Genomic DNA, 15,401 nt, shown 5'->3' with positions numbered 1-15,401 from the left:
AGATCAGATAGAGTTCAAGATTCAATGCGAGACAACACTAAATGATTAAATTTTAAAGTGTTAGTTCACCCAAAACTCTTAATCTGAAAATGGAATACACAAATGTTTTGTGGTTTTATCAGAAAAATGACTAAGAGATGAACTGGATTATAACAAATATGATTTTTTTATTCATTTGTTCTATCACTTACATTTAACATGGAACAGAACATTTACAAAATTACATTTTAACATCAACATTATTGGAACTGAATAGTTTTGAAAACATTAACATACATTTTATTAACATCTTTTTTTTTTCCTGCCACCTCCACCCACCCTGTCTGGTGCACAGTACCGTAGCAAGGGCTGTGCCAAGTGTGCAACTTCACAGGGCCTCACACCTCTAGAGGGCCTGACTCCTGGCCTGCATTTTATGTAGTTTATATCTCATTTTTATTACTGTTTTTTCCACCCATCTTGTCCTTTGGTAGACTAAAATTGTCATAGCAGATAGACAGTATAAGACTCCGAGTATAAGAATGAGTAAAGCTGTTTGTTGTTAGGACGACAAAAAGTTATAAAGTTTTACTTTTAGGCTGGTCTAGAGCCCTGCATTTCACCCTGACTTTTTTTACACCTCGGGCCGGGCTTTGGGCCAATTTTCACATCATAGTTCAGATGCGGGCCGGCCTCAGGCCTGTTTAAGGCTTCACCTTATTTTTATATTTTAGACATCCATCAATTAGTGATGAAAAAATTGCCGCACTGAGGGAAACAACACGAGACCGTGCTACCGTGACTGTCAATAGCGGCTTAACAGTGTTAAGTGTCCCGCAGCATCGCAGTGTTCTGCTTTCAAATGAACGCAATAGGCTTAAGCTTGACATAAAGCATCTGCAAAAAATTATTACCATAAATGAGTCATGGGGGAAATAGGAATGAGATATTTGAATTATTTACTAATAAATAGTGTTTTCTGAGTTGGTGTCGCAAGGATGATGTTGCCAATCCTGACTCGCCACCTCTTCATTTTACGAGCCTTTAGAGAAAAGTTCATCTTTACGGATTATGATTATAATGAATGAGTTTTTGTTTCTGATTTGTTGTATTTCGTTAAGTAGTTATTTAAAGCTTTCTATAGATATATGTCACGTCCGTGAGCCATGTATTCACTGAGCTTTGGTTCATTTTTGTGAAGTGCTCCTGTTCAAGACGAGACGGTAGAAAGTGCATCATGACTATTTTCTTTTTCTTTTTTTTTTAAAGCACAACGATTTGTTGATAATGTGATTGCACACAAATAAAAGTAGACACTTTACAGTTACGAATGATGCATTACTCTTACCTTTATGAGCAAAAATTACTGCATATCCACTGAAAAAAAATGCAAGTGATTGCACTGGCTTTTGATTTGAAAATATGCGATAGGTTAATGATTCATTTAAAACATAAAATAAATGTGACAATGGACTTTTGCGTTTTCGTCTATTAAACGACTATTAAACATACGAAATAAATCTAGTTTTTATCATCTTTGCCTTTTAGCCAAAGTTAAACCGTTTTTGTCTTTTAATAGTTTGAACAAGTTACACATGCTTTTATTTCTTCTCGTTTAGACTACTGTAATGCAATTTATATTGGTATAAATCAAAACGCACTTTCACGCTTACAGTTCTGCAGCACGTCTTTTAACAGGAACCAAGAAGAGTGCTCATATAACTCCAAATCTTGCCTCATTGCACTGGCTTCCTGTTCGTTTTAGGATTGATTTTAAGATTTTATTGTTTGTTTTTAAAGCTGTGAATGGACTGGCCCCAACATATGTCTCGGACCTCATCCAAATTTATACGCCAGCACGGACACTGAGGTCAGAGGGCCAGCTACAGCTTGCAGTCCCTAAATCGAGACTTAAAACTCGGGGGGACAGGGCATTTTCTGTGGTTGGACCTAAACTATGGAATGCTCTGCCCCTCCATGTCCGAACTGCCTCTACAGTTGAGTGTTTTAAGTCTCGTCTAAAGACTCATTTTTACTCTTTGGCTTTTAACTGCGCGTGAGTTGTGTGGTCCTTTGTGGTATTTAATATTTTTTATCTTTTGTATTTTATATATTTTTAATTGTTTTGTATGATCTGAATCTTTTATGCAGCACTTTGGAAACTTTGTGTTTGTAAAATGAGCTATAGAAATAAAGTGGATTGGATTGAATAAGAGTGCGAGTGCACATGTTAAAAGAAAATATTATTTTCAAATAGTGCAAATTGATGTTAGATGAAAAGTTCAGCTGCAAAAACCTATAACCGTTCGAAATTTTCTTCTAAAAAATTACATTTTTATCAGGCTCCCATGTGTAGGTTCAGTAATTTCACTTTAATAGCAATGAACAGTTTCTTTTCTTTCCCATTAAAGTGAAATACTGAACATAAACATAGGAAGATGAGAAAATAATTATTTTAGAAGAAAATGTTGGATCGCACTTTCCATCTGAACTCTTCATATATAACTGTCTACAAGCCTAGAACTAATTTAAGCATTCTTATTAACTTATTATTATTATCATTATGATTGTAGATCCTTATGAGCTAGTGCGTGGCCGTGATTTGTGCGCAAGCATGTCAGTGAGCAAGGCATCATAATCGAACAGATGCATGTTAAAGTTGAGTTTGTTATGGTTCCGGCTTTGCTACCGTTCGGACGTTCTAGCCTACTGTTCTGCTCTTTGCTTCTTCTTTCTGTACATTTCTCAGATTTTTTACTTCAGCAGATCAGCACAGTGCTCAAACAAAAGATTTTTGGCACAAACGCTTAAACTAAAAACTTTGGGACTGGAATAATACTACAAAAGGAGACTTTTCCTCCCACTGCCAGCAGCTTACATTCTGGAGATGGGATAACAACTGCCTACATTCAAAGAGAAAAGAGAGAAAATGCCTTCTGTTGGACCAACTTGTTGCATGAACTGCTGCAAACTTCTACAACAGGCGGAACACTCAGCAGACTGTTGTCATGGACCCCCTCAGCATACAGCCGGTGAGTCTCATGAATCTTCTGAATCTCAACAGTTTGTACCAAGTGTAGAGGAACAAGCCGAAACTGATCATCACACTAATCGATGGCACAAACAGGGAGCAAGACCCAAAGGAACACGAGACATCAGATTGTCATGAGTTTCTCGTGTTGCTGCCGTAGCTTTCTCTACCCCAGATTTGAGTATGACAAGGCTTGTAAAGACCAGTATTCTACCTCCCCCTATACATCTTGAAAACAGATTCGAAGAATTAATGAATGCGGGTGAGGAATCCCCAAATATGATTAAACATCTATCAGATCAGCCAGCAGCTAACACCGCTACTAACAGGCGCTCAAGGAAGAACAGACAGTGACATTCAGCTCAGAGCGCAGCCGAGCCCAGGACTCTGATAGTAGGTGACTCTATCAGAAGCATCCGTAGCAGGACTACAACAACATGCTGCCTTTATCAAGCAACTTTCTCTGATGTGAACAAGGAACTTCAGAATATTCTGATGAAGCACAAGACTACAAATCTAATTATCATCCATGTGGGGAAGAATGATACTCTGAAAGAGCAGTCAGAACTCCTTAAGAAGGACTTCAGTGAACTCTTTCAAACACTTTGAAGACTCAAAGTTCAATTGTTCATCAGTGGACCACTCCCAACTGATAACACCATGCAGCCACAACAAGCACTGCTGATGGACACCATCCCGGAAGAGACCTGCCCTCAGAGCTCCTCACAGACAGACTGTGATGTATCAAAACAGTTACAAGACTCAGCACTCAAGGATGACTTTCTGGAAGACAGCTGGGGAAGCCAAGACAACATATCACAGCCACAGGAAACACCAGAGACAAAGCCCATCTCTACACATTATTCCTCTCTCCAGCATCTCCACTTCTGTGCTTTTCACAGAAAATGGTAGAATTGGTGTATGATGGGACTAAACTCTCTCACTCATTCGCTGCAACCCCGCAAATATCAACAAGAAAACAGCGGGCCCCCAAAACATCAAAGCCCGTGGGCCCTGCTCCTTTGAGAGCTCTCCGACCGCTGCCACAACAGCAGGCCCCAAACCCTCAATCTGCTGAAGGTGAACCAAAAACAACTGATAGAAGCTCTCAGTGATGTGTCAGGTCTCTGCTATAATAACAACAACATTCACAAATGCTTACAGAACAAGTGGGAACCCAGTGGGCCTGTAGCTTTCTCGATTTCAGTTTTATCATATGACAGAAAGTTTAAGGCCATCTTAAGCCGAAGGGCAAACTCATCTAATCTGCAAACTATTATGCATCAAACTAAAATTGATGTAATGACATAAAGCAATACCATCAAGTTAGCATCTTTAAATATTCGCTCACTAAAAAAATTTATCATTTTCTAATCAATGACTTTATAACCACAAACAATTTGGATTTTATGTTTCTAAATGAAACATGGCTTGAAGACAGCTGCAGTTCAGCAGTCCTCAATGAAGCAGTCCTTCCAAACTTCACTTTCCTGAGTGTCTGCAGGACTGTAGGAGAGGTGGAGGTGTAGCTGCTCTATTTAAAGATGTCTATTAATGCAAGCTAGTGTCATTTGGTCATGACTTGTCTTTTGAATATCTAGGGATTGTGCTAAAAGGTGCTCAACACATTCTTTTTATTATTATTTGCAGGCCTCCAAAATACCTTCCAGCCTTTGTTGAAGAGGTCACAGAAACGTTATGAATGATTTCCTCAGAGTTTGACTGTTTTGCTATTGCAGGGTATTTTAATATTCACATAGACAATGCAGAAAACAAAACTACCAAAGAAATGATAACAGTTCTAAACACTTTTGACCTGATTCAGCATGTGCATGGACCCACACAAAGGTGGACACACTCTAGACCTAATCATCAGTAGGGCTCTAAACATTTCATCCATTGTTATTAAGGACGTAGTACTATCTGATCACTTCTGTATTTTCTTTGATATATTGATCTCTGCTACCACTGAATCTAGAACTGTCTCTGTCAGAAGGATATGCTTTCAAATGTAGCCGCACTTAATAGACCGAGCCATAGTTCGCTGACAAGCGGTGCAATATCGCATTCAGAATCCCAGAAGAATCTCATGTGGTTATGATCGCGATATTGCGTAGCTTGTCAGCGAACTATGGCTCGGTCTATTAAGTGCAGCTCCATTTGAAAGCAGGTTATGGACATTAACCGCTAATCACAGAACCAGCTTTACTGACGATACGCACATGACAATTGCATGCGATTAATAGTGCAACCCTAACGAGAACACTAGTGTACTATTTACAGAGGCCATATCTTTAACACCAAGTATTTTTTTGCCGACTCTGTGGATATTCTCCTTGATTCCTTCAACTCAAAAGTTAAGAATGTTATTATTGATATTTCTTCAATAATAGTCAGTAAGAAAACAAACAGACAGAAATCAGTTTGGAGAAGATCAACAGCAGTTCAGACTTTGAAAAGACAATGCAGAAAAGCTGAGCAGATGTGAAACTAGCCACAGCTATACAGAATTCTTCTCAAACCTTATAAACAATAACTTAAACAACACTCATACTCTTTGCCACTGTTGAGAGACTGACAACCCCCCCACCCCCAAGTCAGATTCCCAGTGAAATGCTATCAGACTGAAAATGCAATGAGTTTGCTTCCTCCTTTTCTGAGAAGATCATCAATATCAGGATTAGCACATCCTCAAGCAATGTTGAGGTCAGACAGATTTGGCCGCAATATCAAAAAGATACTATGTCTATTTTTGAAGCAATTGATAGCAACATTCTGGAAGACATAGTGCAGCAACTAAAATCATCAACTTGCTATATTGACACACTTCCCACATCTTTTTTCAAAAGTGTGCTTAACTGTTTAGAAGCAGATCTCTTAGAAGTGGTGAATGCCTCACTTCTTTCTGGGACTTTTCCAAACTCCCTGAAAACTGCAGTTGTTAAGCCCCTTCTGAAAAAGAGCAATCTTGATAACACCATTTTGAGCAATTATAGACCAATATCTAATCTTCCTTTTATAGGCAAAATTATAGAAAAGGTAGTTTTTAATCAGCTGAATAAATACTTAAACATCTGGTTTCAGACCGCATCACAGCACAGAGACAGCACTCATTAAGATAATAAATTATATTAACTTAAATTGTGACTCTGGCAAAATATCGGTGCTGGTATTGCTAGATCTCAGTGCTGCGTTTGACACTGTTGATCATAACATACTACTAGAGAGACTGGAAAATTGGGTCAGGCTTTCTGGGATGGTATTCAAATGGTTCAGGTCATACTTAGTAGGGAGAGATCATTATGTGAGTCTAGGAGAGAAGTCTAAGTAGACATCCATGATATGCGGAGACCCACAAGGCTCAATTCTTGCACCGATCTTGTTTAGCCTGTATATGCTTCCACTAAGTAAAATAATGAGAAAGAACCTAATTGCCTATTACAGCTATGCTAATGATACCCAGATTTACCTAGCCTTATCTCCAAATGACTACAGCCCCATTGACTCCCTCTGCCAATGCATTGATGAAATTAATAGTTGGATGTGCCAAAACTTTCTTCAGTTAAACAAGGAAAAAACTGAAGTCATTGCATTTGGAAACAAAGATGAAGTTTGTTGAAAACTTCACACCATGAAGGAAACGTGGTGTGATTCTGAAGACAGACCTTAGTTTCAGTAGTCATGTCAAAGTAGTAACTAAATCAGCATACTATCATGTAAAAAACATTGCAAGAATTAGATGTTTTGTTTCCAGCCAAGACTTGGAGAAACTTGTTCATGCTTTAACACCAGTAGGGTGGACTATTGTAATGGGCTCCTCACCGGCCTTCCCAAAAAGACCATTAGACAGCTGCAGCTCATCCAGAACGCTGCTGCCAGGATTCTGACTAGAACCAGAAAATCTGAGCATATCACACCAGTCCTCAGGTCCTTACACTGGCTTCCAGTTACATTTAGGATTGATTGATTGAGTAAAAGAAGTACTTTTACTCGTCTTGAAGTCGCTCAAAGACCTAGGACCAAAATACATTGCTTCCAGAATCAGCTTCCAGAAGAGATCAGATGTGCTAAAACACTAGTCACATTTAAATCTAGACTCAAAACTCATGTTTAGCTGTGCATTTATTGAATGAGCACTGTGCAATGTCTGACCTGATTGCACTGTATTTTATGTATTCACTGTATTTTCTATTTCTATCATTTTCTATTTCTAACTGTTTTAAATTCAAGTCAATTTTTAAATAATTTCCAAAGTTTTAAAATTGCTTGTTTTAGTTTTGTTCTTCATGATTATTTTACTTAATTTTATGTAAAGCACTTTGAATTACCATTGTGTATGAAATCTGCTATATAAATAAACTTGCCTCGCCTTACTACAGCAACCTCCCCCACCACACACACACGCAATTGTGTGCAAATTGTAGAGGGCCTCGCACATCAACTTTGCACAGGGCCTCTCACCCTCCTTGCGACGGCTCTGCTGGGGCATATTTTAAACAAAAGGCGGTGGCCGCTGCAATATTTGCCCCGTCTCTTTTGATGTTTTCTGGACACACTCTGTAAGAAATATTTTATAAAAGAAAATGTATAAGTATAGGCTATGATGCACTATAGTAATCACTGAATTTAATCATTAACTATTTCTTTGCCTTCCACAGAATACATTTAGACCACTTAAACTATTGATTGGGTTTTAATCAGTTTCTGAGAAAAAAAAAAAATCTACCCTAGCTTTAAGGGCCATGAATGTAAATAACATGCTATAAGTCATCAAAATATATTTCAGCTTGTGATGCAATTCATAAACACTAAGCAGACAATCTAGCCAAAGAAAACCATGACAACAAATACACATTGCAGTATTTTTGCAGAGTGTCTTAAAAGGTAAATTAACATTTAATGTCTAATACATATCTTTAAGAATGCAAAAACCATTGTTAGAGTTCTGAACAATAAAGATAGGCTGGAAACAGGAATAACCTGCCAATCAAAAAGAAGTGTATATATGGACGCGTGTTTGATTTCTGTGAGACAGATGAGTACCTACAATACGAGGTTACTGGTTTTCACTAAACCAACTAAAACAGAAACTAAACAACGCTGAATGTCACAGTGATATGATGCTAATATTTGTATTATATGTTAATTTTGTTTTACCTGTGACAACAGTGTACAGATTGATCTTGGTGAAACCCCCACTTCATACTGAAACAGGCCATGACCTCATTTGTCATCAACCTGTGGATACAAGAGTAATGCCCAAATAATTAATTATACATGACACATTATGAGGCAGGTGTTATAGTTTGTGTTTTGTGTTCATCATATCTAGTATAATGCAGATATCATACAGGTCCTCCAGTTGGTACTAGAATAAAAGTCATAGGCTCACCCAAACTGGCAGGTTTTTATCTTATTGCAGAACAACTGATATTGTGCAATTTCAAAATGTAAAACCCATACTATTTCAACAACTTGGCCTGTAAATATTAATTTCATTCATTTTCTCCTTGCTAGCAACTGTAAAGTGCGAAATTATAGGATAACAGAAGAGCACAGAAGAAAACCAGAAGAATCAGATTAACTACCTTCAATCTATTAATATTTTTAATCTAATTAATGTAATATATTAAAACATGAGTGTTCTAGCGGCTCTTTTATAAATTAACAAAAAACATACCTTACAACAATATGGCTTCTTCAGACCATGAAAAGGAGATGAATACAAAACAAAGCAAAAACAAAACAAAAGTTATAACCTGGGGTGGTGCTAGTGCAGTGGATAAGACACATGTCTTTGGTGTGAGAGACCCGGGTTTGAATCCACTGTGAGACACCAATGTGTCCCTGAGCAAGACACTTAACCCCTAGTTGCTCCAGAGGTGTGCGACCTCTGACATATGTGGCAATTGTAAGTCGCTTTGGATAAAAGCGTCAGCTAAATGTATAAATGTAAATGTAAACCTCATATAGTATAGCTCCTGAAATCACACAATATTAAATACTAGACCTTAGTGATAAACTTGAACCCCAAATATAAAACTAGAGCTTGTAGTAGAAAAGGCTGTTTAAAATAAATAAAGAAGCTAAAGGAGTTAGCCTAATTACTCCAAAATTAATTAAACAACTTCTACAGCAGAATATTAAGAAACATAACTAATTCGCATGACACAATTAAAGAAAAAGCATCGAATCGAACGAATTTCATGATGAAAAGCTTAACCTTAAATTATCAGAAACAATAATAATAATATAATAATTAAAAACATACGTCTCAAGTTTAAACTTTATTTGAACTGTTTTTCAGCGCTAACAGTTAGATGGCTTTAATGACTCAGGCTTTTTTATTTCAGGGATATACGTTAACAGTTAACGTTACCATTTTCTAATTAATTATCTCTACCCATCGTCTTGCAGCTAAAACACTTCGACGTATTTGATACGTATTACAAGTAATATCATTATATAGGTGGGCATAAACACTTTTACATTATACATGATCTAATTTCCAGATATACTCACCACAGTTTGAGCTGTAAGTGCACCACAGGCCGCCTGATAAACTGATGCAGATCCAAAAAAGACCGCCAAGTAGTCGCAAAATGGCGCGATGTCACCGCGTTGCATTATGTTTGGGCATGGGATTATGGGGGGGGGGTTGGCAGAAAAAAATATATAATAATAATAATAATAATTCAAATAAAATAAACAATAATATACTTTAAATTAACTTGTATTATTCTGTAGTGCTTATCCACAAAATCCATACACAGAAAAAGTTGAAGCATAATCATCATTGATGGATGAGATCAACATTTAAATATAATGAATAAATGAAAAAATGCAAGTAAGAAGCAGCAATCAATCTGATCAATTATTTTATATATTAAAAAAAATATATAAAGAACATACTAACTTATAGCAAAGGAGTTAGACAGTTATATTGCATAATTATAAGACTGTACAATAAACAGTAATGCTTGCATTGTCTGCATGCAATCACTTTACTTTCCAACACAAAGATCAGCAAGTTTATGTTGTGATAAGCAATGTTTCCAGCCCAGAATCAAGTAAGCAATACGGTTTTGATCTTCCTTAATATGTCTTAACAGGATTGAGAGTATTCGAATTGCATTATATTGCAAACAAGATTGTGTCACGGGCCGGCAAAGAAAGAACAGGGTCTGGGTCCAAATGCAGGGAAGATTAACTTTACACAGAACAAAAAGGCTAACACAGCAAAAACAAACCCAAGATGCAAAAAAAACACGAGAACCAGGAACACTTACAAATCACAAGTAACATTAATACAGACAGACAGAGTGGTGTGTGAGAAGAAAATATATAGTCCATGACAATGAGTAACAGCTGTGTGTGATTGAGAGACAGTTGTGCGGAGTGAAGGTAAATGAGTCGTAAGGTGTAGCAACTAAACAGTAATGAGGTGACAAGGTGGGCGGGGTCAGAAAAGAGACAGGACAAAAGCACATGGCACCAAACAAACACAACACTGACAGAAGACAGTGACAGAAAGACAGAAGACTGACAGAAAGACAGAAAACTGTGACAGATTGGATATCAATTTATATAAACTGTTATGGTTCATGAATGGGTCATGGGTCAAATTAAAGTCATAACACTTTATTTTCATAGTCCCTTTTGAATATTCTATTGACAATATAAGTATTGCACCTACATGTCAACTAACTCTCATTACAGTATTAATAGACTGTCTGCTTAATTTCTAATTCTGAAGCTCTCCCAAATTATGTTTGACTGACTACAAGTAGCCTAACTTTGCAAGTACATCAACTTATTCTAACACTCTAATGAAAGCAGGTATCTACAGTCGTGGCCCACAATATTGGCACCCTTGGTAAATGTGATCAAAGAAGGCTGTTAAAATTCTTTTGCATTGTTAATCCTTTTGATATTTAATTAAATTCACAAAAATGTATCCTTTCATTGGATAATAAGAAATGAAAATGGTTTTTCTCAAATGCTCGTTGGACACAATTATTGCCCCCCCTAGAAATTCTTATGAGTAAAATATCTCTGAAGTATATTCCCATTCAAATTCATAATTTTGAGCACTCAAGCTTGATTATAAACATGAAATTATCAAGCCATGGCTACCTGTTTCACAGAAATATAAAGAGGAGGGAAAACAAAGCCCAAATTCCCTTAATCATTTCATCACATTGAGAAAAACCAAAGAATGTATTTCTGATGTGCAGCAAAAGATAATTGAGCTTCACAAATTGGTGAAGTGGTTTCAAGACAAGAGCTAGAGCAGTGAAAATTCCCATTTCCACCATCAGGGCAATAATTAAGAATCTCCAATCAACATAAATGTTACAAAACTGCTTGGAAGAGGACTTGTCTATATCGTCCTAATGTGTGGTGAGAAGGGGAGTTTGAGTAGCTAAAGACTCTCCAAAGGTCAAAGCTGGGGAATTGCAGAAAATAGCAGAGTCTCTGGTTCAGAAAACCTTTAAAAAAATGTCAAACAGGACCTACATCAACACATGTTGTTTGGGAGGGTTACAAGAAAAATTATCCTACCTCATTCAAAAACAAACTAAAGCATATTCAGTTATCAGCCAAGACTGGAACTTTAAATGGGAATGGCTTCTATGATCAGATGAAACTAAAAAATTAGCTTTTTAGCAGCAAACACTCAAGATGGGTTTGGTGAACACAGAAAGAAAAAAGTAACCCATGTGTACAATCAAATAAACTGCTGTATTTTTTATTTTCTGGGCCTATAATTCTGCTGGAGGCCCTAGACATCTTGTTTAGATACATGACCTCATGGATTCTATCAAATACCAACAGATAAGAAATCAGTAAGTGACTGTTAGAAATCATATAATGGTCCATGTTTGGATCTTTCAACCGTACAATAATCCAAACACAAACCTCGAAAACAACACAGAAATGGGTCACTGAGCTCAAAACCAAGCTACTGCTATAGCCATTCCAGTCCTCTGACCTGAACCCTACGGAACATGAAAGGAGTGAACTGAAGAAGCACCAACATGGAGCTGGGAATCTAAAGGTTCTGGAGGGATTCTGGATGAAGGAATGGTCTCTGATCTCTTGTCAGGTGTTCTCTAACCTCATCAGGCATTATAGGAAAAAAATATTAGACCTGTTAATCTGGCAAATGGAGGTTTCAAAAAGTACTGAATAAAAGGGTGCTATTAATTGTGGCCAATGTGTATTAGAGAAAAACATTTATTTCATAATGATATTTCCCCCTGTTTTAAATTCTTATTATCCAATGAAAGGATCCATTTTTGTGAATTTTTTATATAAAAGTTCAAAACGATTAAAGCAGATGAATTTTCAAAGACTTCTTTGATCATATTTACCAAGCGTGCTGATATTTTTGGCCACGACTGTAAGTGCAACAACACAACAACATAAATTTCAAAAGGGACCATAAAAATAAAGTGAAACCACTATATTAAAAAATAATAAAAAAACAATAAATTGATGTTATAATTTGACGTTGTTTGGATGTTACCATTATGACGCCTTGAAGACATTGGATTATGGTTGCCATACCTGACGACTAAATATCAGTAATTGATGTCAATGTGACGTTGGCTTGAGACGTTTACTCGACGTTGTGTTTTGGTTAGTTAATGCCACAACCTAAAACTAACTAAAGATCAACATCAAATTATGTTTTACTTTGACGTTGTGTGGACGTTGCCATTATGACGTCTAGAAAACGTTGGATTATGGTTGCCATACCTGACGACTAAATATCAGTATTTGATGTCAATGTGACGTTGGCCTGAGAAGTTGGCTCGACGTTGGGTTTAGGTTAGTTAATGTCACAACCTAAAAACAAACTACAGATCAAAGTCAAATGACGGTATAATGTGACGTTGTTTGGACGTTACCATTATGACGTCTTGAAGACGTTGGATTATGGTTGCCATACGTGACGACTAAATATCAGTATTTGATGTCAATGTGACATTGGCTTGAGACGTTGGCTCGACGTTGGGTTTAGGTTAGTTAATGTCACAACCTAAAAACAAACTAAAGATCAAAGTCAAATGACGTTATAATGTGACGTTGTTTGGACATTACCATTATGACGTCTTGAAGATGTTGGATTTTGGTTGCCATACCTGACGACTAAATATCAGTATTTGATGTCAATCTAACGTTGGTTTGAGACGTTGGCTCGACGTTGAGTTTAGGTTAGTTAATGTCACAACCTAAAAACAAACTACAGATCAAAGTCAAATGACGTTATAATGTGACGTTGATTGGACGTTACCATTATGACGTCTTGAAGACGTTGGATTTTGGTTGCCATACCTGACGACTAAATATCAGTAATTGATGTCAATGTGACGTTGGCTTGAGACATTTGCTCGACGTTGTGTTTAGGTTAGTTAATGCCACAACCTAAAACTAACTACAGATCAACATCAAATTATGTTTTACTTTGACGTTGTGTGGACGTTGCCATTATGACGTCTAGAAAACGTTGGATTATGGTTGCCATACCTGACGACTAAATATCAGTATTTGATGTCAATGTGACGTTGGCTCGACGTTGGGTTTAGGTTAGTTAATGTTACAACCTAAAACTAACTACAGATCAATATCAAATGATGTTTTAATTTGACTTTGTGTGGACATTGCCATAATGACGTCTAGAAGACTTTGACGTTTTGAAGACGTTGGAATTTGGTTGCCATACCTGACGACTAAATATCAACATTTGATTTGATGTCAGTGTGACGTTGGCTTGAGGCGTTGGCTCGACGTTGGATTTTGGTTAGTTAATGCCACAACCTAAAACTAACTACAGATCAATGTCAAATGATGTTTTAATTTGATGTTGTTCGGACGTTGCCATTATGACTTCTAGAAAATGTTCGATTTTGGTTGCCATACCTGACTACTAAATATCAGTATTTGATGTCAATCCATGTTGGCTTGAGACGGTGTCTTGATGTTGGATTTTGGTTAGTTAATGCCACAACATAAAACTAACTACAGATCAACTTCAAATGATGTTTTACTTTGACGTTGTGTGGACGTTGCCGTTATGATGTCTAGAAAACGCTGGATTATGGTTGCCATAACTGATGACTTAATATCAGTATTTGATGTCAGTGTGACGTTGGCTTGAGACGGTGTCTTGATGTTGGATTTTGGTTAGTTAATGCCACAACTTAAAACTAACTACAGATCAACGTCAAATGATGTTTTAATTTGACGTTGTGTGGACGTTGCCATTATGACGTCTAGAAAACGTTGGATTATGGTTGCCATACCTGACGACTAAACATCAGTTTTTGATGTCAATGTGACGTTGGCTTGAGACGTTGGCTCGACGGTGAATTTTGGTTAGTTAATGCCACAACCTAAAACTAACTACAGATCAACGTCAAATGATGTTTTAATTTGACGTTGTTTGGACGTTGCCATTATGACGTCTAGAAAACGTTGGATTTTGGTTGCCAAACCTGACAACTTAATATCAGTATTTGATGTCAATGTGAAGTTGGCTTGAGACGTTGGCTCGACGTTGGATTTTGGTCAGTTAATGCCACAACGTAAAACTAACTACAGATCAACGTCAAATGATGTTTTAATTTGACGTTGTTCGGAAGTTGCCATTATGACGTCTAGAAAACATTGGACTTTGGTTGCCATACCTGACGACTTAATATCAGTATTTAATGTCAGTGTGACGTTGGCTTGAGACGTTGGCTCGGCGTTGGATTTTGGTTAGTTAATGCCACAACCTAAAACTAACAACAGATCAACGTCAAATGATGTTTTAATTTGACGTTGTTTGGACGTTGCCATTATGACGTCTAGAAAACGTTGGATTTAGGTTGCCATACCTGACTACTAAATATCAGTATTTGATGTCAATCTATGTTGGCTTGTGACGGTGTCTTGATGTTGGATTTTGGTTAGTTAATGCCACAACATAAAACTAACTACAGATCAACGTCAAATGATGTTTTACTTTGACGTTGTTTGGACGTTGCCATTATGACATCTAGAAAATGTCGGATTTTGGTTGCCATACCTGATGACTTAATATCAGTATTTGATGTCAGTGTGACGTTGGCTTGAGATGTTGGCTCGACGTCTGATTTTGGTCAGTTAATGCCACAACGTAAAACTAACTACAGATCAACGTCAAATGATGTTTTAATTTGACGTTGTTCGGACGTTGCCATTATGACGTCTAGAAAACGTTGGATTTTGGTTGCCATACCTGACGACTTAATATCAGTATTTGATGTCAGTGTGACGTTGGCTTGAGACGTTGTCTCGACGTTGGATTTTGGTCAGTTAATGCCACAACGTAAAACTAACTACAGATCAACGTCAAATG

General features: G+C 37.1%; 1 protein-coding gene and 1 long non-coding RNA gene across 2 annotated transcripts in view; one reads left to right on the top strand and one right to left on the bottom strand.

The window, feature by feature from the left end:
* LOC132160206 (receptor-type tyrosine-protein phosphatase C-like) overlaps window positions 1-15,401 on the top strand; it is a 241,630-nt gene that overhangs the window by 34,084 nt on the left and 192,145 nt on the right. The gene's annotated exons all lie outside the window — the stretch shown is intronic.
* Window positions 7,168-9,622, bottom strand: LOC132159941 (uncharacterized). Its single transcript, XR_009437924.1, has 4 exons — window positions 9,533-9,622; window positions 8,691-8,708; window positions 8,168-8,248; window positions 7,168-7,567 (listed from the first exon to the last, which is right to left on the bottom strand). It is a non-coding gene; the product is annotated as an uncharacterized LOC132159941 (long non-coding RNA).

This window comes from Carassius carassius, chromosome 16 (assembly GCF_963082965.1).
Source record: "Carassius carassius chromosome 16, fCarCar2.1, whole genome shotgun sequence".
NCBI classification, from domain to species: Eukaryota; Metazoa; Chordata; class Actinopteri; order Cypriniformes; family Cyprinidae; genus Carassius; species Carassius carassius.
The sequence above is the reverse complement of the archived record's forward strand: the minus strand, read 5'-3'. Positions and strand labels throughout refer to the sequence as shown.